The 25,960-nt window shown below is 38.4% G+C and overlaps 1 protein-coding gene across 3 annotated transcripts in view; it reads right to left on the bottom strand.

Annotated features, from left to right (window-relative positions):
* wasf1 (WASP family member 1) overlaps positions 1-25,960 on the bottom strand; it is a 60,328-nt gene that overhangs the window by 30,062 nt on the left and 4,306 nt on the right. The window lies entirely within an intron of this gene.

Raw genomic sequence — 25,960 nt, 5'->3', positions numbered from 1 at the left:
TGTTTAAAGCAGTGTTACAGCAGCGTTACAGCGGCGTTACAGCGGCGTTACAGCAGTATTACAGCAGTATTACAGCGGCGTTACAGCAGTGTTACAGCAGTATTACAGCAGTATTACAGCAGTATTACAGCAGTGTTACAGCGGCGTTACAGCAGCGTTACAGCAGTGTTACAGCGGTATTACAGCGGCGTTACAGCAGTGTTACAGCGGCGTTACAGCAGCGTTACAGCAGTATTACAGCGGTGTTACAGCGGCGTTACAGCAGCGTTACAGCAGTATTACAGCGGCGTTACAGCAGCGTTACAGCAGTGTTACAGCGGTATTACAGCGGCGTTACAGCAGTGTTACAGCAGTATTACAGCGGCGTTACAGCAGCGTTACAGCAGCGTTACAGCAGTATTACAGCGGCGTTACAGCGGCGTTACAGCAGCGTTACAGCAGTATTACAGCGGCGTTACAGCAGCGTTACAGCAGTATTACAGCGGCGTTACAGCAGTGTTACAGCAGTATTACAGCGGTGTTACAGCGGCGTTACAGCAGCGTTACAGCAGTATTACAGCGGCGTTACAGCAGTGTTACAGCGGTATTACAGCGGCGTTACAGCAGTGTTACAGCGGCGTTACAGCAGCGTTACAGCAGTATTACAGCGGTGTTACAGCGGCGTTACAGCAGTGTTACAGCAGTATTACAGCGGTGTTACAGCGGCGTTACAGCAGCGTTACAGCAGTATTACAGCAGTGTTACAGCGCGTTACAGCAGCGTTACAGCAGTATTACAGCAGTGTTACAGCAGTATTACAGCAGTGTTACAGTGGTGTTACAGCAGTATTACAGCAGTGTTACAGCAGTATTACAGCAGTGTTACAGCGGCGTTACAGCGGTGTTACAGCAGTATTACAGCAGTGTTACAGCAGTATTACAGCAGTGTTACAGCGGTGTTACAGCAGCGTTACAGCGGCGTTACAGCAGCGTTACAGCAGTATTACAGCGGTGTTACAGCGGCGTTACAGCAGTATTACAGCAGTGTTACAGCGGCGTTACAGCGGTGTTACAGCGGCGTTACAGCAGCGTTATAGCAGTGTGTGAGTAAATATCATATACGCACGACTGAAACCAACAACCACAGATTTCACATTACATTACAGATTATACATTAAATACTGTAACACACACCTTACGCCTAACAGAAAACGTTCTGCTTCTTTACAATTTACAAGAATAACTGTATGATGTCCACCAGAGGGCACTCCTCCCGACTCCTGTATCCCATCATGAACTACATTACCCATAATCCATTGCCTGGACTCATCATGTTTTGATTAGTTCCACCTGTGTGTCATTTTGTCCTTCGGATGAGACGTGAAACCGAGATCCTGACTCTCTGTGGGCATTAATAATCCCACGACACTTCTGGTGAAGAGCAGCGGTGCAACCCGGTGTCCTGCCGTTACTCCTGACTGTCTGTGCGCTGGGTTGAGTGTGAAATGGAAAGTCATGCAGTGTGAAACCCCCTGTCGATCCATCGTGCAGTGTGAACACACACACACACACACACACCCCAGTGAGGACTCGGCATTACCAATCATGGCATCCTCATAATCTCCATCAGCTCTACCACTCTCTCTCCTCCACTATAGCGTGTGTGTGTGTGTGTGTGTGTGTGTGTGTGTGTGTGTGTGGTGTTGTGCTGTGGCCCAGTGGATGCTTCACACTGGTATATGATTGTAAAGCGCTTTGGGTGTACAGTAGTACATATAAATGCCTCATTCATTCATTCATTTGTTTGTTAATGTTGGCCTATATAAGCTCTCTGTTTCCACACACACACTTTGTGAAGTCTTGTTTGTGTAACACTGCGTTTCTGAGCGCTTTAGCTGGTGTCCCGTACATATACGTATACGAATTAATCTAATTACATTACATTACATAAAATAACAATTTCTTATGATGACCCTGTGAGAACGGTGACCCATAATATATATAATAATATATACAATTATACACATATAAATATGCAAATTCACCCCGCCTCCACTCACTCACTCAGCTCAGAGATCCACTGGTTGACGATCACACGTTGATCTGATTGGTTACAAGGTAGTTTGTGACGTCAGAAACACCAGCGATTTCAAAGCGTGTGTTTGAGACTGTCTTTGGTTCACTGCAGTTTTAAGGAGGAAATACTCAGCAATGCTGTCGACTTATGAACTTACACATGCTTTGTCTTAAAGCAGATTAAAAACACCACATAGACACATAAACAACATTAAAAGCTGGATTTTAATAATCTTGGTTAGGGTTGCTTGTATTTTCATGGGCTGATGATTCATTCACAATAAGACCTGACTTATGAATGAAATGAAATATTAGCTCGACGGCTGTTTGATATTATTATATTCGAGAGAACGAGACTGCGGAAATGAACACATCGCCCTCGTCCCGTTTATGGTCCTCCATCACCACGGCAACCTCGCGCTGGGATGTCGGTCATTGTCCTTCCCCCAAACATTCACACATCCCAGCATCCTCTGGGAACACACACGCTCCCGGGTATCCCAGCATGCTCTGCTCTCATGCTCATTCACACATGCTGAGGACAAACAAACAAAAGACGGGAGGGAAAGAATATTGTATATTTATGATTATATATCTGACTGTGATATAAAATTAAACGGCATCGTGAATAATGTGGTGCATATTATCTCGCCAAATTGGTGTCTTCTGCTCATGGCTGCTTTAATATGATCAAAAATACAGTAAAAATTGTGAAATATTATTCTAATGTAAATCAGCTGTTTTCTATGTGAATATATAGTAAAGTGTAATTTATTCCTGTGATCAAAGCTGAATTTTCAGCATCATTACTCCAGTCTTCAGTGTCACATGATCCAGTGTAACATGAAATTTTGATTGGATGCTCAAGAAATTGAGTTTTGAAAACAGTAATTATTTTTGTGGAAATTTTTGTTTTGTAATTTTTCAGGATTCTGATGAATAGAAAGTCCAAAAGAACAGCATTTATTTGAAATAGAATCTTTTGTAAAATTATAAATGTCTTTAGTGTCACTTTTGATCAATTTAATGAATCCTTTATGAATAAAAGTGTGTCCTGACCCCAACATTTTGAACAGTACTGTTACTGTACATAAATAAATATAGATGTTTGTTACTATAAATATGAAAAATATCAAACTTTGTTAGTCTGATAAATTCAAGAAAGAGATGATGCTCGAGTCTGATGTTTGACTGTCGGTGTTATTTGATGTCCTGCACTAAAACTGACCCTTTCTCCCCGAGCAAACACTTCATTTGCATAACGACAGAGACCAACCACAGAGAGTGGAACGCTCATGCAGTAGCCAATCAGAGAGCAGCCGGCTCAGCCACAGCCAATGAGAGCGCTGGAGGTCTGTAGATGTGATCGGCCAAACAGCTGGTTTCCATTAGAGTCTCCTGAGGTTCTCACATGGAGAGAGAGAGAGAGAGAGAGAGAGAGAGAGAGAGAGAGAGAGAGAGAGATGTCCGCAAGACTCTCGCTCTTATGTAACACGCATGCGTTCATGAAGCCATGGCTCACTGTCTAGTTATGTCTCGTTTGAACTAGTGTCGGTCGGCTGAGTTTGCATTAGAATAATGCATGATATACAGTCAAACCAAAAATTATTCAGACCCCAGATTTAAATATTGATCTTTTTTTTTCACTAGTGTGATCAGGACACTATAGTTCACTTCTGTAAGTGAGGAGAGCAAAATAAAGTAAACTGTGACATATTATACCCAAATATTCTTCATACAGTGACTAACAGTAACATTAATAAACATTTGGGAGCAGAAATGATTGGGACACTATGAGCTGATCATGTTTTGCTGAAGTGTTTTGTCTTTAATTGCTAATGCTCTTTTTACACACAGACTGAACAAAATGAAGCATTGCTTGGTGATTGGTTGAGCTAAACTGGTATTATCTAATTGTGTAGTTAAATTTAACAGCTGACAGATATTCAACATAATTCATGTGTGAGACAGTCTAACAGAAGGACGGACAAAACCAGTCAAATATCAACTGAGTTCTGCTCATATTTATTACCATTCTCTAAACTATAGCGAATAAACTGTGATAATGTGAGAAATGTTGAAGGCGTCTGAATAAATGTTGGTTTGACTGTGTGTGTGTGTGTGTGTGTGTGTGTGTGTGTGTGTGTGTGTGTGTGTGTGTGTGTGTGTGTGTGTGTGAGTGTGAGTGTGAGATATTGTCTTCCGTCCAGCGACTGCATAAACTGAATCCGTCACTTTAGATAAAAGCTTCTGCCAAACGCATGATTGTAAAAGCAGAGCACACTACTCTATCCCACAATGCAATGCTCTCAACTTGCTCTTTCATTTCAAGTGGCATGGATGGAGGAGGCATAGTGTCATAATATCAGCCACTCATTTTAATATTCCCTTTCGCACCATTATTCTATCAGGCTGCCAAAACTTAAAGGTATAGTGGAGGGTTTTCTTTTTCCGGGTGGATCATCAAGACTATTGGTCCTCCTAGTTGTCAATCATTCTGGTGATATGTTTACGTAAGGCCGTCGTACGTGCTCGTCCTTTCTGCGCATGCGCACTCTCAGGTGTATATATGAGTTATGGTTTCAGCCATTCATTGAAGCTCGCCGTTCTCACCGGGTTTTTTCTAAATGTCTGAGGGTCGCAAGAGAAAAAGTATCTACGAATTGTATGACAAGAAGAGAAAGGCCTCTGAAGAAAGAAACAAGACCAGAGTGTTTTTGGGAGAATATTTCACTCGCTGGCGTGCGCTAAAAGCTAAAAGCACAGGTTGGGCTTCCCACTGATGTCTCAGTCGCGAAGTTTCTACTCGACAGGTAAAGTTTGGCATGCTATCTGGAGAAATCCATTTATAATCACTGCTAGTAAAAGTTAATGTAAGCTATGATTAGCGATGCTAGCGTTTAATAGGTGTTCCCTCTCGGGAGCAGGGAGTGTTGCGCATGTGCATTTTTTCAAAAAGTGGAGAGGGCCACTTTTCTAAAATTCGGGAAAATCCTCCGCTAATCCTTTAAGACATGATGTATTTCTCGGATTAAAAAAAAAAGTAAATGTGCAATTATGCAAAGTAGTATGAGCTGTCAAACTGATTAATCGCATCTAAAGTAAAAGTTTGTAAATATATGTGTGTGTGTGTGTATAGTACATTTACAAATTTGTAGATGTGATTAATATGTGTGTGCATGTGTAAATATATATATATATATATATATATATAGAGAGAGAGAGAGAGAGAGAAAGAATGAGAATATATATACAGTATGTACACACACATACATATAGTATATAATCAGTTTATCATATATATACTATATAATTTATTTTATAGAATATATATATATATATATATATATATATATATTTATTTATTTATTTCTAAGGTACCAAAAGTAAACATGCAATGTAGTGTGACCAAAAGTAGCATATATTAACTGTTCCATAATACATATTGACCAGGACAGCCCTGGTGAAATGAAGTAAAATATTAAAAATTATTTAATAAATTACTTTATATTTTATATATTTATACATTATATTTTTATTTAATTATATGTAATTATTCAAATATATTTAAAATAAATAATAATTGATTTAATATTTTCAATCAGACAACACAATGAAGCTGAGTTTGTTTTTCTCACACACACACTATTTAAATTTTCGGCTGAGTTATTGATTTTCCACAGAGCAGGACGTTTGTCTGAGGTTTTTGAGCAATCATGTTGAGGTTAGAGTAGGAGAGTGATCAGTTGTCAGTGCTCGTCTGTGAACGCCACACACACCGAGTCTGATGTGATGCTCAATCATGGATAAAGCCTCTTCAAGTGCCGGTGCAGATCCAGGATCAGTCTTCTGTGTGTAATTGAATGTGAGTAAACGCTCGTGTCCGCTGCGACCTTGGCCACCGACATGTCCAACTGCATGAATAAATGAGAAGCCGGAGGTGAGGCTGATATCCCAGAGTGCTTTGCTCTTATCTGGACATGTGTATACACACACACACACACACACACACACACACACACACACACACGTGCAGCTCTGAACGTTTGTGATGTTTCTCTGCACATATATAGAGCTGCACGATTAGAACGATCTCTGACATCTCCGGGAACGAGCGCAGCGCTGGAGAATCCTTCAGAGAAACTGATTAGCATCGCTCTGGTCAACTGAAGTTAAATCCTACAACACTGACGAATCCTCAGGAGAAATCAGAGCCACTCAGCTCTCCAATCTAATGAATCTGATCAGCGAAGGTTTAAATCTTCACAAGAAAACACTGCAGACGAGACTATTGACCAATCATTTAATCAATGACCTCGATATCAATATCTCCTGCTCTCAAACGCCTCAGACCAGGCCTCTTTACACACACTCTACACGGTAAAGTGTAGTGTTTTTTTTTTTTATAATATATATATATATACATCCAAACCAAAAGTATTTCTCTTTTTGAAAGAAATCATTCAGCCAAAAATTTTAATATTATGTGTGAGAAAAAAACTCAATTTCATTGTACATATACAAATATATTAAAAAAAAATCTTATTTAATGCTGTCAAATCGATAATTCGTGATTAATCACATCTAACATTTGTAAATATATATATCTATAAACACTTTTATGTTAGATGCGATTAATCAATTAGTCGATTTGACAGCACAAATATATATATAATAAAATATATTTTTTAAATGTTGAAATATATTTAAAATAAAAAAGTAAATATATATATAACTATTTAAATATAAGGTACTATACGGTTATCCGGACCACACGATGGCCTACCCCTAACCCCTAACCCCGCCCCTAAACCTACCCGTCACTGGGGTTAAGACCAATCAGGGATGACTATACGGACTATACGGGACTAAAAGACACACGTGTGGTCCGGATAACCGTATAGTTCCAAATATAATTAATACTGTATATATATAGCCTATATATATATTTGATTTACAATATATTTTAAATGTACATTTATAAAAGTATAATACAAATATAAAAATAAATCTTAAACATAAATCCTAAATTGCATTGCAATGTAATGCATTTATAGATTACATTAACATCATATTATCATATTTAGCGACACAAACGGCCCAATTTAGCCAGATCATATTTATTTATCAATATTAGTCATTTTCATTTTTATACATTCATTATTTATTAGCTAGCCTACATTTATAACAAATATGAGTCTGAAAGTAATCACATACTGTCTGATTAGATTCTAGATTTCAATTTCAATATTATTTTTTATATGCTATGAATGAAATTTGGATGTACTTCATCCGCCATGTTGTCCTCATCATGTGATGTCTACCAACATCAGTTACACCCACAGACTGTATATAATATGTTCGTAGTGTGTGTGCCGTCACCCGTAGTGTTTCTGAAGAGCGTTTTCGAAGCCCAAAGTGGGCGGAGCCGGCCGTCGCCATCTTGGCAGCGTCACTCCCGGATAAACGTAAATGTGCAGCGAGGCGGATTAGCTGAGGTGACGTGACGCTAACAGACAGCAGACAAACGGCTAGTATTGACATCAGCGACTATCCACCTGTCACTCAAGTGGCCACACCCTTAATTATGCAGAACTTTAAGGCTTATTATAATTCAAACGGATGAGTTATAAAAAAGTTCACCCCCCTCACAGTCGTCATGAAGGACAAAATTAGCTTTATAGACCAAAACTTCTTTTTGCACCAGACTGTAAACATGTTTTATTCTGCTGTAAAGTTGGGCATTTTAACATGGAGGTCTATGGGATTGAGTCTCTTCTGCAGCCGGCCTCTAGTGGCCAGTGGATGAACTGCAGTTTAACTCACTTCAGTGTTGGATTCACGAGAGAGACCGGGAGGTTGCCGCTTTGTTACGTCGGTTACTGTCACTAGTAAATGCTCTCCCGTGGCCTCATAGGATAGTAAAGTGTCAATCGTATGCGCATTTTAGAATCTCGTCTGAAGAAGCAGGTCATCTGAGGACTTTTCCCTTTACTATGAACTTGGACACACTACTCTGTTGGCGTAATGTTTTTTACATAATATATAGTAGGGAATTATTCGATTTCGGATGCAGCGTATCCAGATAGAGACAAGCATTTGCTGTTCACCTAAACTGTCACAGCCAATCAGAATGTAATGTATAGCAGAGCGGATTTTGGACCAATGAGATTCCACGGTGGGCGGAGCTACTCAACATCAACCAAGTGATCTACAAAATGTCCTGTTGCTCATCACAGCAAATTATTAAAGTCCCCCTGTGGTGGAGATCAAGCGTTTAATGTAGTTTATGTGTCTATGTGGTGTGTTTAATGTGCTTTAAGACAAACCATGTGTAAGTTCATAAGTCGACAGCATTGCTGAGTATTTCCTCCTTAAAACTGCAGTGAACCAAAGACAGTCTCAAACACACGCTTTGAAATCGCTGGTGTTTCTGACGTCACAAACTACCTTGTAACCAATCAGATCAACGTGTGATCGTCAACCAGTGGATCTCTGAGCTGAGTGAGTGAGTGGAGGCGGGGCTCATTTGCATATTCATAGAACCGCGCATACTAAATTTGGCAAGGGTGTCAAGTTACATTCAAGATATTTTAAGGCAAAAAAATAAAACCTTTTAAATATGTAATTTTGTTGATCAAAGATGAGTTTTAAGGCAAAGGGATACAATTATTGACTACAAGGGGCACTTTAAAAACAAGAGGCAGTATCAATCACTTTATAACATTGTTAAATTTGAAACTTGATATACTACGACAATGCAACAGTCAGCGAAAGAAACACTCTCCCAGTGACAGGACTGAAGTCGAGTCGAGTGTCTTCACACACCAGCGCACAGAAGCGTGTCAGTGGATGTGATGTTTCATATCTTCCTCATCTCCAGGGTCTCACACATATGGAGACACGCTTAGCTTTCCTTCCATGAGCTCAATCCCTCCCGCCAAGCGCAAAGAAGCACGCGTACGAGCGGCGAAGAGCAACATCACTCTGTGTACAGTGTGAATCTGAGAAGAGTATCATCACCTCTGTGTACAGTGTGAATCTGAGAAGAGTATCATCACTCTGTGTATAGTGTGAATCTGAGAAGAGTAACATCACTCTGTGTACAGTGTGAATCTGAGAAGAGTATCATCACTCTGTGTACAGTGTGAATCTGAGAAGAGTATCATCACTCTGTGTATAGTGTGAATCTGAGAAGAGTATCATCACTCTGCAGTGTACAGTGTGAATCTGAGAAGAGTATCATCACTCTGCAGTGTACAGTGTGAATCTGAGAAGAGTATCATCACTCTGTGTACAGTGTGAATCTGAGAAGAGTAACATCACTCTGTGTACAGTGTGAATCTGAGAAGAGTATCATCACTCTGTGTACAGTGTGAATCTGAGAAGAGTATCATCACTCTGTGTACAGTGTGAATCTGAGAAGAGTATCATCACCTCTGTGTACAGTGTGAATCTGAGAAGAGTATCATCACTCTGTGTATAGTGTGAATCTGAGAAGAGTAACATCACTCTGTGTATAGTGTGAATCTGAGAAGAGTAACATCACTCTGTGTACAGTGTGAATCTGAGAAGAGTATCATCACTCTGTGTACAGTGTGAATCTGAGAAGAGTATCATCACTCTGTGTACAGTGTGAATCTGAGAAGAGTAACATCACTCTGTGTACGGTGTGAATCTGAGAAGAGTAACATCTCTCTGTGTACAGTGTGAATCTGAGAAGAGTATCATCACTCTGTGTACAGTGTGAATCTGAGAAGAGTAACATCACTCTGTGTACGGTGTGAATCTGAGAAGAGTATAATCTCTCTGTGTACAGTGTGAATCTGAGAAGAGTATCATCACTCTGTGTACAGTGTGAATCTGAGAAGAGTAACATCACTCTGTGTACAGTGTGAATCTGAGAAGAGTATCATCACTCTGTGTACAGTGTGAATCTGAGAAGAGTATCATCACTCTGTGTACGGTGTGAATCTGAGAAGAGTAACATCACTCTGTGTACGGTGTGAATCTGAGAAGAGTAACATCTCTCTGTGTACAGTGTGAATCTGAGAAGAGTAACATCACTCTGTGTACGGTGTGAATCTGAGAAGAGTATCATCTCTCTGTGTACAGTGTGAATCTGAGAAGAGTATCATCACTCTGTGTACAGTGTGAATCTGAGAAGAGTAACTCACTCTGTGTACAGTGTGAATCTGAGAAGAGTATCATCACTCTGCAGTGTACAGTGTGAATCTGAGAAGAGTATCATCACTCTGTGTACAGTGTGAATCTGAGAAGAGTATCATCACTCTGTGTACAGTGTGAATCTGAGAAGAGTAACTCACTCTGTGTACAGTGTGAATCTGAGAAGAGTATCATCACTCTGTGTACAGTGTGAATCTGAGAAGAGTAACATCACTCTGTGTACAGTGTGAATCTGAGAAGAGTATCATCACTCTGTGTACAGTGTGAATCTGAGAAGAGTATCATCACTCTGTGTACAGTGTGAATCTGAGAAGAGTATCATCACTCTGCAGTGTACAGTGTGAATCTGAGAAGAGTAACATCACTCTGCAGTGTACAGTGTGAATCTGAGAAGAGTAACATCACTCTGTGTACAGTGTGAATCTGAGAAGAGTAACTCACTCTGTGTACAGTGTGAATCTGAGAAGAGTATCATCACTCTGCAGTGTACAGTGTGAATCTGAGAAGAGTATCATCACTCTGTGTACAGTGTGAATCTGAGAAGAGTATCATCACTCTGTGTACAGTGTGAATCTGAGAAGAGTATCATCTCTCTGTGTACAGTGTGAATCTGAGAAGAGTAACATCACTCTGTGTACAGTGTGAATCTGAGAAGAGTATCATCACTCTGTGTATAGTGTGAATCTGAGAAGAGTATCATCACTCTGTGTACAGTGTGAATCTGAGAAGAGTATCATCACTCTGTGTACAGTGTGAATCTGAGAAGAGTATCATCACTCTGTGTACAGTGTGAATCTGAGAAGAGTATCATCACTCTGCAGTGTACAGTGTGAATCTGAGAAGAGTAACATCACTCTGTGTACAGTGTGAATCTGAGAAGAGTATCATCACTCTGTGTACAGTGTGAATCTGAGAAGAGTATCATCACTCTGTGTACAGTGTGAATCTGAGAAGAGTATCATCACTCTGTGTACAGTGTGAATCTGAGAAGAGTATCATCACTCTGCAGTGTACAGTGTGAATCTGAGAAGAGTAACATCACTCTGTGTACAGTGTGAATCTGAGAAGAGTATCATCACTCTGTGTACAGTGTGAATCTGAGAAGAGTATCATCACTCTGTGTACAGTGTGAATCTGAGAAGAGTAACTCACTCTGTGTACAGTGTGAATCTGAGAAGAGTAACATCACTCTGCAGTGTACAGTGTGAATCTGAGAAGAGTATCATCACTCTGTGTACAGTGTGAATCTGAGAAGAGTAACTCACTCTGTGTACAGTGTGAATCTGAGAAGAGTAACATCACTCTGCAGTGTACAGTGTGAATCTGAGAAGAGTATCATCACTCTGTGTACAGTGTGAATCTGAGAAGAGTAACTCACTCTGTGTACAGTGTGAATCTGAGAAGAGTAACATCACTCTGCAGTGTACAGTGTGAATCTGAGAAGAGTATCATCTCTCTGTGTACAGTGTGAATCTGAGAAGAGTATCATCACTCTGTGTACAGTGTGAATCTGAGAAGAGTAACTCACTCTGTGTACAGTGTGAATCTGAGAAGAGTATCATCACTCTGCAGTGTACAGTGTGAATCTGAGAAGAGTATCATCACTCTGCAGTGTACAGTGTGAATCTGAGAAGAGTATCATCACTCTGCAGTGTACAGTGTGAATCTGAGAAGAGTATCATCACTCTGCAGTGTACAGTGTGAATCTGAGAAGAGTAACATCACTCTGCAGTGTACAGTGTGAATCTGAGAAGAGTAACATCACTCTGTGTACAGTGTGAATCTGAGAAGAGTATCATCACTCTGTGTACAGTGTGAATCTGACGATCCTGAAACTACATCTCAGATACATTTGGTTAACTTTCATCAATTAATTTTATCTCAACATATTCTCATACACTGTCATTTAAACTCACCATATTTTTTCATAGTATTTTCATGCCTTACAGTCACATTTAGAAGATTAGGGCTGTACTATAACATAATTTTGAACAGTATAATCACTGCATTGACCAACCCTGGACTAAGCTCGGTGCGATACTCTTCTAGTATTTGGACTCACTGGCTTATGAGCCTATACAGGAGATAAATGTATTGTTTTTATGTGTGTCTCTTTTTCTTTGTAATATGGACCATTATTCACGTGTCTGAAATAAATGTAAAAAAATATTGCGAGAATATAAACAATCGAGCAGTTGTTTTCGTCGCTTTATGTGAAAAATAGCTTATATTTTGATACAATAAACGCTAAAGCAATTGAGATTTACTATTTAGTATCATTTTACGTGATTATACTGTGTATGTGATTAAAGTTTGATATATGAGCAATAATATAGTAAACATTTTGCAATTATATTAATAATCAAGCAGTTGAGATCTGCTATATACTGTATATATTAGGGCTGTAAAAATGAGAAAATCACTCACTGCTCTTGAGTGAATAACTTGGTTAGCTTTAATAAGGATTAATCTATATTTAATTGATAATTTATTCAGTGAAGACTGTGAAGTGTTTCATAACTTTATTCAATATCTGTATATATCCTACTTGTTAGACCTACCTGAAAATCTTAAAGTCCCCCGTATAGTTGATCATTAAAACTCATCTTTGATCACCAGAATTACACATTTAAATGTTTTTTCCTTGTAAAAATTCTTCATGCCTTAAAATATCTTGACTGTAACTCGACACCCTTGCCTCATTTAGTATGCGCGGTTCTATGAATATGCAAATGAGCCCCGCCTCCACTCACTCCCTCAGCTCAGAGATCCACTGGTTGACGATCACACGTTGATCTGATTGGTTACAAGGTAGTTTGTGACGTCAGAAACACCAGCGATTTCAAAGCGTGTGTTTGAGACTGTCTTTGGTTCACTGCAGTTTTAAGGAGGAAATACTCAGCAATGGTGTCGACTTATGAACTTACACATGGTTTGTCTTAAAGCACATTAAAAACACCACATATCCACCATGGGGGACTTTAAAGCACTGTTTATAAGGTTACATGGGTCAAAAACAACGAAAACTATAACTTTTTGTGCATTTTGACTGGGAAAGTAAACACAACACAGAAGAAAGGATCTGTCACTTTTGTCAGAAGTCTAGAGTTCCTCTGAGTCAAACACATTTGAAAGAAAAAAGTGAAGATGAAGAAGCTGGACAGGCAGAAATCAAAGCCATCAATGATAGATTTGAGTTGTTGTAGTGAACAATGATCAATGATGCTCAGAGGAAGCTGAGAATAAACTTCATTACACAGAATCTGCTAATGTCGCACTTCGGAGAGTGACTGAGAGAAACTATAATACGCACAGGGCCGGCTCTAGGTTATTTGGTGCCCAAGGCGAGAGTGCCAATGTATTTACTCCCTTCAATCTTAAATTGTCAATGTTTCATTACATCACTGTTTGAAAACACTAATTTCTTGTACCTTTTATAAAGGGCATTTTCCCCCTAATTTTATTAAATGTATGCTCCATCTTTCATTTCAAATTCTTAAATTTGATCAATATATTCAATTAAATTAATAAGACACTAGGCTGTTACCAATCAAATTAAATAATTTACATTGAAAATGTATAACTGTATTAAATTAGATTATTTTAAATATTTTTGAATATACAAATAAGGAATGTTGAAAAGAATGATACTTTATGAAACTAAACCGCCAGTAGGAGGCGGCAGGCGACCGTCTTAATGGGCGAGTCACTGAGTCATTCATTCAAACGATTCGTTCAAACGACTGATTTATTCAGAATGAGGCATTTATGAATGGGTAATTGAATCTTTGACTCAAACAATTCATTCAAAACGCTGAATCATTCAGTAATGCAACAAGTGTTGCTGTGAGATTCGCGATGGTTCTGCTGTGATCTTTGTTTGGAACTATTTTCGCTGCTGAAACAGAACAAAAACAGTCATTGTGTCTAAAATGTAAGTGACTTAATTTTAACTATTTGTTTATTGAACTATTGTGAAATCAGTCTCGGTTTCAATTTTGATGGCATTCAGGAAAACAGCTCTCTGGTCGTGTGTAGCCTAGGCTATTGTTTCTTAACTTTAATATGTTATAAATAACTGTGCGAGCCTCAACAGCGCAACATTACCGTCAGTACTTTCACCCCATCATTTAAAGCGCTAAAACCAGCTGTCAGATGTTTTCGCGCCACTCCCGGTTGCTGAGCAACGCGCGTGAGTTTGACAGCTGTCAGAGTGACTCAGTCGTTTTTTAGGATTGTATAATCTAGTAAAAGAAATGGACAAATACAAGCAGTGTGTGGACAGTGCACAGTAAAAGTGTACAGCGTGTGCGCAGCTTTCATAATACGATATTTAATTAACTTTTTTTTTTTTTTTATTCTGCAATTTTGCGCCCCGTCCAGCAGATGGCGCCCCAGGCGGCCGCCTGTGTCGCCTGTCGGCAAAGCCGGCCCTGAATACGCAAACTACTAGACGCCACATTATGCTGTTTCACATAGTCTTGATGTTGTTTTCAGGCTCTACTAGAACTTGAATGTTGATTATTCTCCTCATATTCTCCATTGTTGCGGCTCCTCTCTTCCCAGTCTGTCAGTAACACTCTGTTTACTTCCTGTCTCTATGAAGCCCCTCCTTCTTAAAGCACACTGTGCTCTGATTGGTCAGCTGTACCAGTGTGTTGTGATTGGTCGAGAGCTTCGAGTGTGTTTGGGAAATGTCCCGCCCCTTACCATAACCACCAGTTTAACACACTACTAACTAACTCAACCAGGCCCCGCCCCTTTATTCTGCGCATTAATTATTATAATGAGGAATATTGTGACGTATTCGTTCCTGGAAGAAACTCACGTTTCAGGAGTTCAGAAACACTGACACTCATATAGAGAAGAAGGGACTTTGGGAACCTTTTTCTTGCTCAAACAGCAGCATTACACACACTAAAGAAAGAGGAACATGGATAAAAGCATCGTAGGTCCTGTTTGAAATGTTTGAATAGCAGAGACAGAGAGAGAGAGAGAGAGAGAGAGAGAGAGAGAGAGAGAGAGAGAGAGACTCGCGCTCAATCACACACATCTCAGAGATCAGACGCTGCGTTCATGTTACCTGTCACACTCAAAGGAGTCTGGGAAGTGTGTGTTTGATCGTGTAGCTTATCTGTTCTCGCTTAAACCTCTTTTAACAGGATCATATATATATATATAGAGAGAGAGAGTATATTTTGCAATGGCAAAACTATTGAGCTTCCAATATTTTACAAAGTTGTGAAAGGCTATTCTAGTTCTTTTGATTGAAATAAAATGTGAAATCCCAAAACCCTTTTGATTGAAATCCCCAAATCCTCCAGGAACAGCAGCACCTGGAGCCAGCGAGAGCCAGCGAGAGCCAGCGAGAGCCAGCGAGAGCTCAGACTGAACAGCGGTCTGAAGGCACGGACAGATGAGTCGAGCAGTCGCATGACTGGCCCATTAACTCCCACTGCGCTCGGAGAAAAGAGCCGCCATGTTGGATCTGCGTGAATGGAGACACGTTTCCAATGCAGTTGCAGTTACCCAGAATGCAGTTTGGGTAAACAAGGGCCTCCCTCCCTGCGATGCCAGCGGGCACAGTGTGCCAGTCCGGCCTAAAGGACGAGACGGCTCGTTCTCGACGGATCGAGGGAGTTACTATTGAAGTGAGAGTGTTTAAAGCACACAAACACACACACAGAAGCGTCTCGAGAGAGAGAGAGAGCTGAGCTCGGGCCACCGGGGTCGTACCACTCCCAAATAACGGGGGAAGTGGGACTTCATTATGTGTGCACAAACAAGGCTTTAATTTTCCTAAATCAACACTGTCTTTTGAAGAAACGTCAATGGGTGCATTGTGGGTATCATGTGACTCGTGTGTATAGATGTCTGTCTTCAAGAGCTGCATTAACATCATCTAAACACACTCGATTACAGACGACAAGCAGTTACACACGAGCTTCAGTGCACAATCAAACCGAGGAGGATCATAGAGAACGCAATCCCAGAATACAGTTTGATGATCAACCCTAGATAGTGGATGAAGGAAGAGAAACGTTGAATTTAAATCAATACTGTAAAAATATTGAGAAAACTAGTTAAATCTTATATATTTTAGCCGGTTAAACTGAAGAAAATTTTGTTTTCAATAATAATATTTGATTTCAGTCATTTCTTTATTGATTTGGATATTTTAAACTATCCTATTAAGGCTTTATCATTAGTAAAATTATTGCATTTCCGATTTGTTTGTAATTAGGGTATAGTTATTTTCATTGAAATCGAAGTTTCTGCAATATTTTAGTCAATATTTGTATGTTCATGTTTGCTAAATATTAGAATCAGTTATGAGTGACGCACTATTTATATTCATATGTATAATTATGAGAGGAAAAGTTAAAAATGACATACAACATATTTATAACATGCAAAGTCATAATTATGAGAGTAAAAAGTCAAAATTATTACATAAAAAGTCATAATTGAGACATTCAAAATCATGACAAGCCATAAATGACATAAAAAGTAATTTTTTTAAATTTAAATTCAAAATTATGACATACTAAATTGAAATTATAACTTAAAGTAACAATTCTGAGATGAAAGGTCAAAATTGACAATCATATTTGACATAAAAAGCCAAAATGATGTCAAAAAAGTCAAGAAAAAGTCATAATTCTGAGATGAAAGTCTAAATTATGAAGTCATGAATAAAGAATAAAAAGTAAAAATTATGCTATAAAAGTCAAAATTATGACAAAGTCTAAATTATATATATATATATATATTTAAATATAATTCTAAGATGAAAGATTCTAAGATTATTCATAAAAATTGCATAAAAAGTAAAAATTGTTATAAAAAGTCGAAATTATGACTTAAGTCATAAATCTGACATAAAAAGTAAAAATTATGTTATAAAATTTGAAACTACTTTGAAATAATAACAATGTCATAATTATAACCTAAAAAAGTCATCATTTTGTGATTTTTAATGTCATAATTCAGATTTACTGTTTGGAAATGGTCTTCCACAGAAACGACAGGATCTCTGTGTGAACAGCAGTAAATGAGTCGTCTTCTCCTGGTAGTGAACACTAATAAGGGCCCTGATGAAGTGCTGATTAATGAGTGTGTATCATGAGATGTGGAAGAGGAGAACACACACTGCAACTGGACGCCGCGCTGGAGAAGAGTGTGTGTTCTGGGTAAAAGATCTCCCTGCGGCTTTAAGAGCGTTTCCAGTTTCCAAACAGTGATGATTAAACACTCAATGACAGACGAGGCTCGCGTCCGCTATATCAAATATTTACAATGTATTCTGTCATTTTCTTCTCCTTTTATCTTCATTTTTCTCTTTTGTGTAAATCCACTTCAGAATAATGTGTGTTGTGTAAGACTTTAGCGACAAAAATTATGATATACATGATATTTTTTTAAATAAACACTTTTATTCATCAAGGACGCATTAAACGAATCAAAAGTGACATTTAAAGATAAAGACATTTATAATGTTTCACAATATTATATTTAAAACAAATGCTGTTCATTTGAACTTTTGAACATCAAATAATCATGAAAAATGAAATGTATCAGTTTCCATAAAAATGTGGCAATTTTCAACATTCTTGAGCATCAAATCATCATATTAGAGTGATTTGTGAAGGATCATGTGACACTGAAGACTGGAGTAATGATGCTGAAAATTCAGCTTTGATCACAGGAATAAATTACACTTTACTATATATTCACATAGAAAACAGATGATTTACATAATAATAATATTTCACAATTATTACTGTATTTTTTAACAAATAAATGCAGCCTTGATGAGCAGAAGAGACTCTTTCAGAAAAAAAGTGATAAAGAAAATGCTTTTTTTTTGCCATGTAGAGATGTTGAGTTTGATTCATTTGTGTGAATCATTTTTCAGAGTGTTTGATTCAGTGATCAGTTGAGTCGATTCACTCTGTTCGTTTACGTGAGTCAGATCTTGGTGCCAATTTGATTCGCTGGCAAATTCGATCTTCCTGTAAAAACAGCATTAAACTCTCAGTCCCTCGTGTCTTCATCTCCACCTCTGAGCTCATGGATCAACACACACTAAAGGCTAGTGATGCTGAGTGTGTGTGTGTGTGTGTGTGTGTGTGTGTGTGAGTGTGTGTGAGTGTGAGTGAGTGAGTATGTGAGTGTGAGTGAGTATGTGAGTGTGTGTATGTGTGTGTGTGGCTGCATTTATTTGATTGGGGGGGGAAACAACCAGTAAAAATAATGAAATATTATTCCAATGTAAAACATCTGTTTTCTACATGAATATATAGTAAAGCGTAATTTATTCCTGTGAGAATTCATGAAGAAACACACATTTAGCCTCTGAAATATTCCACGTTATACTATAAATATAATTTTTATGACTGGATTCTGTGATTCCATCTGTGTTTTCACGTAATTTAATATTCAACAATATTATTGATCTCCTGCAGTGACATCATTATATGAGAACTGAACTGAGCTGGACGATGACATCACGCTTTTCTCCAGAGCGAATATATATATGTATATAAATGAACTAAATTAATAACTTTTTTACAACAGAAATGAACCATCACTGACCTCACTTAAGCTTAAGCTGGACTGTGACGTTATTTTCTTCTGGAAACAAACTTTGCATTATTGTCCTGTTCTCTCTGTAAAGCCGCTTTGAAACGATCTGTGTTGTATAAAGCGCTGGATAAATAAAGGTGAGTTGACCTCTGACCCCGGAGCCGCTGGCGTGTGTTTAATAACCTTGAGCGCTGAGGATGAATGTGACCCAGATCTGGTTTTGTTTCCCCTTTTCCTCACATGTGCCACAGATCTGTGTCTCTGCCAGATCTCCCTGGAGAAGCCAGCACCCGTCCTGACAGAACCAGCCGAACCAGCCAAGAGCCTCTCCGGAGGAGCGCCGGCGCTCCTTAAACTGCTTTCCCTGCTTCTCCTTCAGATCATCTGAGTGTCTGAACATGAGCAGAAATGCTTGATGTCTGGCGTTATTTCACACGAAATTATAACGACAAAAAATATGATTCTGAGCCATTTTTGTGTGACGAAAGTCAGATTTTAATTATAAATTATTACACAGAAAAAAATTGTTTAAGCCTTTTTTCAAAATTTACACATTTTATTTATTAATAGTAAAATTTCATTTTATTGTATTTAATAATTCATATTAATAATTTTTTTATGAATGAAGAATTTTTAAGTTAGTATATAAAAAAAAAATTGAGCTTAAATAAAATACTTTGTATAAATCTTAATGGACCAAGGGACCATAATATTAATAATATGTAAGGATTATTCAATTCAAATAGAAGGAATTTTACTATTATTTTACTATTTTACTATTAATTGAATTTTTTTTTATGTCTAATTATGTTAAATAAATCATAATCATAAATCATCATATTAGAGTGATTTGTGAAGGATCATGTGACACTGAAGACTGGAGTAATGATGCTGAAAATTCAGCTTTGATCACAGGAATAAATTACACTTCACTATATATTCACATAGACAACAGATGATTTACATTAGAATAATATTTCTGTATTTTTACTGTATTTTTTCAATCAAATTAAATCAGCCTTGCTGAGCAGAAGATAATTATTTCGAAAAACATTTTAAAAATATTTCCTTTATGGTTTTGTTCCATGAATCCACAAATAAAACCAAATCCAATGCATCTGAACAGATTTCTATAGATACCTACTCTCCTACTCTCCTGCATGATCCGCGGGCACCTGTCGCTAACGCCTCCACAGCCCAGAATAGCTCATCATGGGATACACACTGATTTGGATCCAGCATTTCTACAACTTTTTTTCAGTTATTTCTAAATCAACATTGGCAATCTGTTTATTTTCTTCCTCTCTTGCCCAGAGAAATCCAATATTTCTCAGTCTCTTATACCAACACACACACACACTTACTGTCTGTCTTCTCTTCTCGTCTCTCACTCTGTGCCACACACTGTCTGGAGGCAGAGAGTAAAAATAAGCACAGAGAGGCGAAAACATGAAGACGGAGTGAATTTCCATCAGATCTCTCTACATATCCAGATCACAAAGGATTTTAATTTCCAGGAATTTCCATTAGCCTTTAATTTAATGCATTAATTCTATTCACACTGACAGAATTAAAGGAATAGTTCACCCAAATAGGTCAATTATGACTGAACACATCCAACTGATCAATCAATCAGTCTATTTATCTGTATTTTACAAAGGCTTCAGATGTGGCTCATCCAATCATAATTAATATCTGAACTATGCAGATTGTCATATTCATAGTCAGTGTTTTAGTTGTTGCTATTTTTCAACGATTCGTTCTGCCAGTTACATCAACTCACCAGTAGTTGGGGACAAAAGACCATCTTTATGAGTGAATCATTATGATTCATCCACTCAAACGATTCATTTAAACACACTGATTCATTCAGCAACTGAACGGGTGAGTCATTGAATCATTCACTCACTTTTGTTCTCCGACGGGAATGAAACTGGCAGGTCATTGAGTCGGATTGATTTAGAAACACCTCTGCTGTGCGTTTACCGTAGTACGGGTCGTTTTACCGACTCCCTCGTTCTCGATCTCATTCAGCAAAATGAACCTTTAAGTCGTTCATTCTTTGAGACGTATTTATGTATTGGTTCATTCGTTTTATTTGAATCTATTCCTTGGAGGAGCAAAAGTAGACTAAATAACGGTGTCAAAAAAAAACCTTGGGCCCTATCTTGCACCCAGCGCAATTGACTTTGTACAGCGACGCATGTATCATTCCTATTTTGCACCCGACACACAGCGGACTTTTCCCTCCACAGACGCACTTCGGTAAACTAGCAAATGCATTTGCGCTCCCGGGGGCGGTTCAGCGCAAAGAGGAGGCGTGTTCCGGCGCAAACGTATTTTGCAGGTTTAGAAAACAATTCCGCCACTGACCAGGAGAAACCTAGTCTAAAGTCAGTGGTGCGTTGCGCATGTTATTCAGATGCTATTTTAAGGGCACACACACTTTGCTTCTCTCATCTACACAGAAGCAGCAGTTCTCATTTTTAGAAAACCATACATTATTACAAGGAAAAATATTCCACACGAGGGAAATCATTGTTGTGTCCATGAAGATGTGAAAAAATAGGCATAAATCTAGTTTACACATTTACTCAAATTATCATACGCCTGTTTAACCGAAGCTAATTTGTGTGTGTTTCTCCATCCCCAATGTCACTTCTCTGTGTTTTACGGCCCTGACGAGAACGTCGGTCTCCTCGGCTGTGAACCGCTCCTGGCGCGCGTCTGGCAAATCCGCCGTTATAATAGCAATCCGCCATGGAACAAGCGCGCCTGCTCTTAAAGGGAATGTGAGATGACGCTCTGATTGGTTTATTTAACGTTACGCCCAAACCACACCTATGAGTAATGAAGCTACTTCAGACCAACACATTTTAGATTTGCGTCGGGCGCAAGAGTCATTTATCCCGTCGGTATAATAGCAACAGCGCCCAAGACCCGCCCACAAAGTTACTTGCGTTTCGCGTTTGATACTTGCGTTTCAGATCGTTAAAATAGGGCCCCTTGAGTTTTTAATGTAGTTTATGTGTCTATGTGGTGTTTTTAATATGCTTTAAGACAAACCATGTGTAAATTCATAAGTCGACACCATTGCTGAGTATTTTCTCCTTAAAGGGGTCATATAATGGTACATGCACTTTTACAAGTTGATTGTACTAAAAAATGTGTGTTGGCAGTGCCTGTACACAACCATCATAAAATGATAAAAATCCATCCAGTGGTTTTTTAAAAATCTTCTTATATGTTTCCCCCCGTCTCAAATCAAGCTGTTCGATATTGTGACGTCACAAAATCGACGCCCCTCCCACGACTGTTGATTGACAGGAACGTTGACAGGAGCGCCCTTGCTCGTGAGTGAGCTGTCAATCATAGCCCGCGCGGACCGGCGCGGTCATTGTTGATAGCTGGAGCACTGTCTGTCTATGAGCAGAATGGCGGTGTTCTGTTCTTCGGTGTAATAAGGAACACAGCAGTCATGTGGATGTTCCTAAATCCGAACCGCTGAAGACGCAGTGGCTGAGTTTGTTTTCGAAGGGAATATTCCCCACGATCAACGTCAATGCTTTCATGTTTGCGCGAAACATTTCACACACCAGACTGCTTTACAAACGAGGATCAGTATAAAGCTGGTTTTGCTAAGAAGCTGCTCCTGAAAAAAGGATCGGTACCAACTATTCGTGTTCCTGCTGCACCTCCAGAAGAACTGAAGTGAGTGTAACATTTTATTAACCTTTATATTAATATTTATATTAATCTTTGCAAATCGCTTGCACGCTTCACGATGAATGCGACTATCTTTACACTCAGGGTACATTACAGCATGTTTTCTATGTACGACGTTCTCAATATAATTCATAATCCCACGTTTATAATGAACAACGCGTTATGGTTATTGTATTATTATTACAAACGGTGTCCGCACAGAACAGAGGGGCGGGGTCAGCAAAGCTCATTATCATTTAAAGACACATGCACTTAAACGGCGTGCTGAAAACAGAGCTGGTTTTGACCAGGTTAAATGAGGGTTTTCTTACAATACTAATGAGAATTTTTAATTAAAGTATATTACAAACTTTTAATTTAGACCCTAAAGAATCATATTAGCTTGTACAAAATGGCATTATGACCCCTTTAAAACTGCAGTGAACCAAAGACAGTCTCAAAAACACGCTTTGAAATCGCTGGTGTTTCTGACGTCACAAACTACCTTGTAACCAATCAGATCAACGTGTGATCGTCAACCAGTGGATCTCTGAGCTGAGTGAGTGAGTGGAGGCGGGGCTCATTTGCATATTCATAGAACAGGCATTTTTCAAGGAAAAAACTTTTAAATGTGTCATTTTGGTGATCAAGGATGATTTTAAGGGATGCAATGATTGACTACAGTGGGACTTTAATAATAAAATTGGTTTATTTAGATTTAATTACCCGTGTGCTGATATTCAGAAAAGCAGCGCTATTGCTTGTGTGATATTGCGACACGGACATGACAAAAGTCAAACTACTGGTAAATGTATGTTGAAAACTTAACCAGATATTAACCATAAAATGCTGCATTATCTCAGCCAGTTTGAGGCATCTCTGATTGGCTGATGCGCTGCTGTCGCTCATTAACATGCATGTCACGTTTGCACGTGATTGGCCATGAGTCATTCATCACAAGCTTCATGTAACAATCAAGTGCTCGCTGATGCTGAGTAACGGTAATGCACTCGGTGAGTGGCTCGTTTGTGATGAGAGAACAGAGAAACGGCAGAACTGAACTCTGGGAACGACATGCAAAGCAGATTCATGCAAATCACAAGAAGATCTGCACAGCACACCATAATTGGACGGCCACCCACTCTGTGTAAATATTGGCCCTTAATTCAAACCAGTTGGTAGTTTGTGCACACACACACACACACACACACACACACACACACACACACACACACACACACACACACACACACACACACACACACACACACACACACACACACAGACGCACACACTCGTCCCAGGCAGAAGAAAATTGGGGTCAGATGCATTTAGAAGCACTCCGTCATCCTCCACGGTGTGCGTGGTCTGAGAAGCGAGCGGAGGAGGGAGTGAAATGCGCTTGTAAGATGTAAATTTACAGCCTCGTTTACCGCAGTAATTGAGTATCAGAGAACGAGACCCGATTGGAAAGCCGTAGCGCAACACTGCATAACCTCTTGCTCATCCAGCTCAACTTCAGTTCTCAAGGTGATGAAAAGCGAGCTTTCAAGCTCATAGCTATCCAAGTCCCTTTCCTTTTCTGAGTCATAATTATGACATAAAAAAAAATCAAATTCATGACATATCATATTTCATACGCATATTTCATATTACAACACATTTCATCATATTTATGATATGAAAAGACTTAATTATGACATAAAAAGAAATTGTGACATAAGAAATTTTTTTATTTTTAGGGCTGTCGACGTCACAAACTACCTTGTAACCAATCAGGTCAACGTGTGATCGTCAACCAGTGGATCTAATTTGGAGATTAGAGGGTAAATTAGTGATTAGAGTGGTAAAGCTTAAGGAGGCGGGGCTCATTTGCATATTCATAGAACCGCGTATACTAAATGAGGCGAGGGTGTCGAGTTACATTCAAGATATTTTAAGGCATGAAGAATTTTTTATATAACGCAAATAAATTGTTGCAAATGACTGAATAAATTACTAAATTACTTGTATACTGTTTATTCTTATTGGTTATTTGCACTTATCGTGTATTCTTTCATAATTTCGACTTTTTACCTCATAAATATGACTTACTATGTCATAATTTCAACTTTTTATCGTATTTAGCCTATGGCATAGTATGTCATAATTTCGTCTTTTTACATAATTATGACTTAGTATGAAATCATTTTGACTTTTTACCTCATAATTACGACTTATGTCAAAATTGCGACCATAAATATGACTTTGTATGTTCTTATTTAATTTTTTTATCATAATTATAAATTATTATGTCATAATTTCAACTTTTTACCTCATAAATATGACTTTGTATGTCATAATTTCAACTTTTTACCTCATAAATATGACTTAGTATGTCATAATTTCAACTTTTTACCTCATAAATTGACTTAATTTCAACTTTTTAATCATAATTTAATATGACATAGTATGTCATAATTTCGACTTTTTACCTCAATTTCGACTTTTTATCTTGTAATTTACTTTAGTATGTCATAATTTCGTATGTCATAATACCTCATAATTATGACTTGTGTCAAAATTTGGTGATTGTTTACAGTTCCAGGCCGCGTCTGTAGGACTTTTCCACCTGTTTTCTTCTCCAGCAGGTGAACCCGATGCGTCTGGTCGGTGGTGTAAAGTCACACTACCAAAAAAGCAAGGCTTTTATATGCATATATAATGGTAATCTCAACCAAAACAGGTTTTGGGAATCACCTGCAAAGACATTCAGCATAATTTGAATATTCAAATCGGAATCTAAATGAGCTTAACTTGAAAAACACAAGCAGAAACTGAAGTAGAATAGAAAAGAAGGTGTTGTAGAGCAGTGGAGGATCTCCACCTGTTTGTAAGCGAGAGGACAAAGGAATCCACCAAACGCAGGGTGTGTAAGCGGACGCCACACACTCGCCTCTGGGGACTCGCATGTAGGATCTGAATGCATTGTATTCTCCACCTGCCTTCACACACAAAACCAACAAACCACAGCGCAATGGGAAGTCCCTGCGAGAAGCAATGGCACTCCATAATGGATAAATCAAGGCCGAGAGCAAACAAAGCTGTCAGGATTCAAACGAAAATGATACGACTGCACTAGTGATGGGTGTTATTGAGCATGAAAACACATTCATTTTGTGGGTTTTCTTCAGCATTTCACAATGATTAAAGTTCAGCAGCAAAAAAAAAAAAAACAACATGTAAACATGCCAAATTAGATTTTAGAAATAGTTGTATCTCCAAAATATGACTTGTGTCATAATTTTGATTTTTTTTTTACTTCATAATGACTTTGTCATAATTTCGACTTTATACCTCAAAATGACTTAATGTCATGATTTTGACTTTTTACCTCATAATTGTAACTTTTGAATTCATGACTTAGTCATAATTTTGACTTTTAA

The sequence above is a fragment of the Leuciscus leuciscus genome (assembly GCF_965113295.1).
Source record: "Leuciscus leuciscus genome assembly, chromosome: 19".
In the NCBI taxonomy this organism is placed as follows: Eukaryota; Metazoa; Chordata; class Actinopteri; order Cypriniformes; family Leuciscidae; genus Leuciscus; species Leuciscus leuciscus.
Note: the sequence above shows the minus strand (reverse complement) of the source record. Positions and strands in the feature narration are given on the sequence as shown.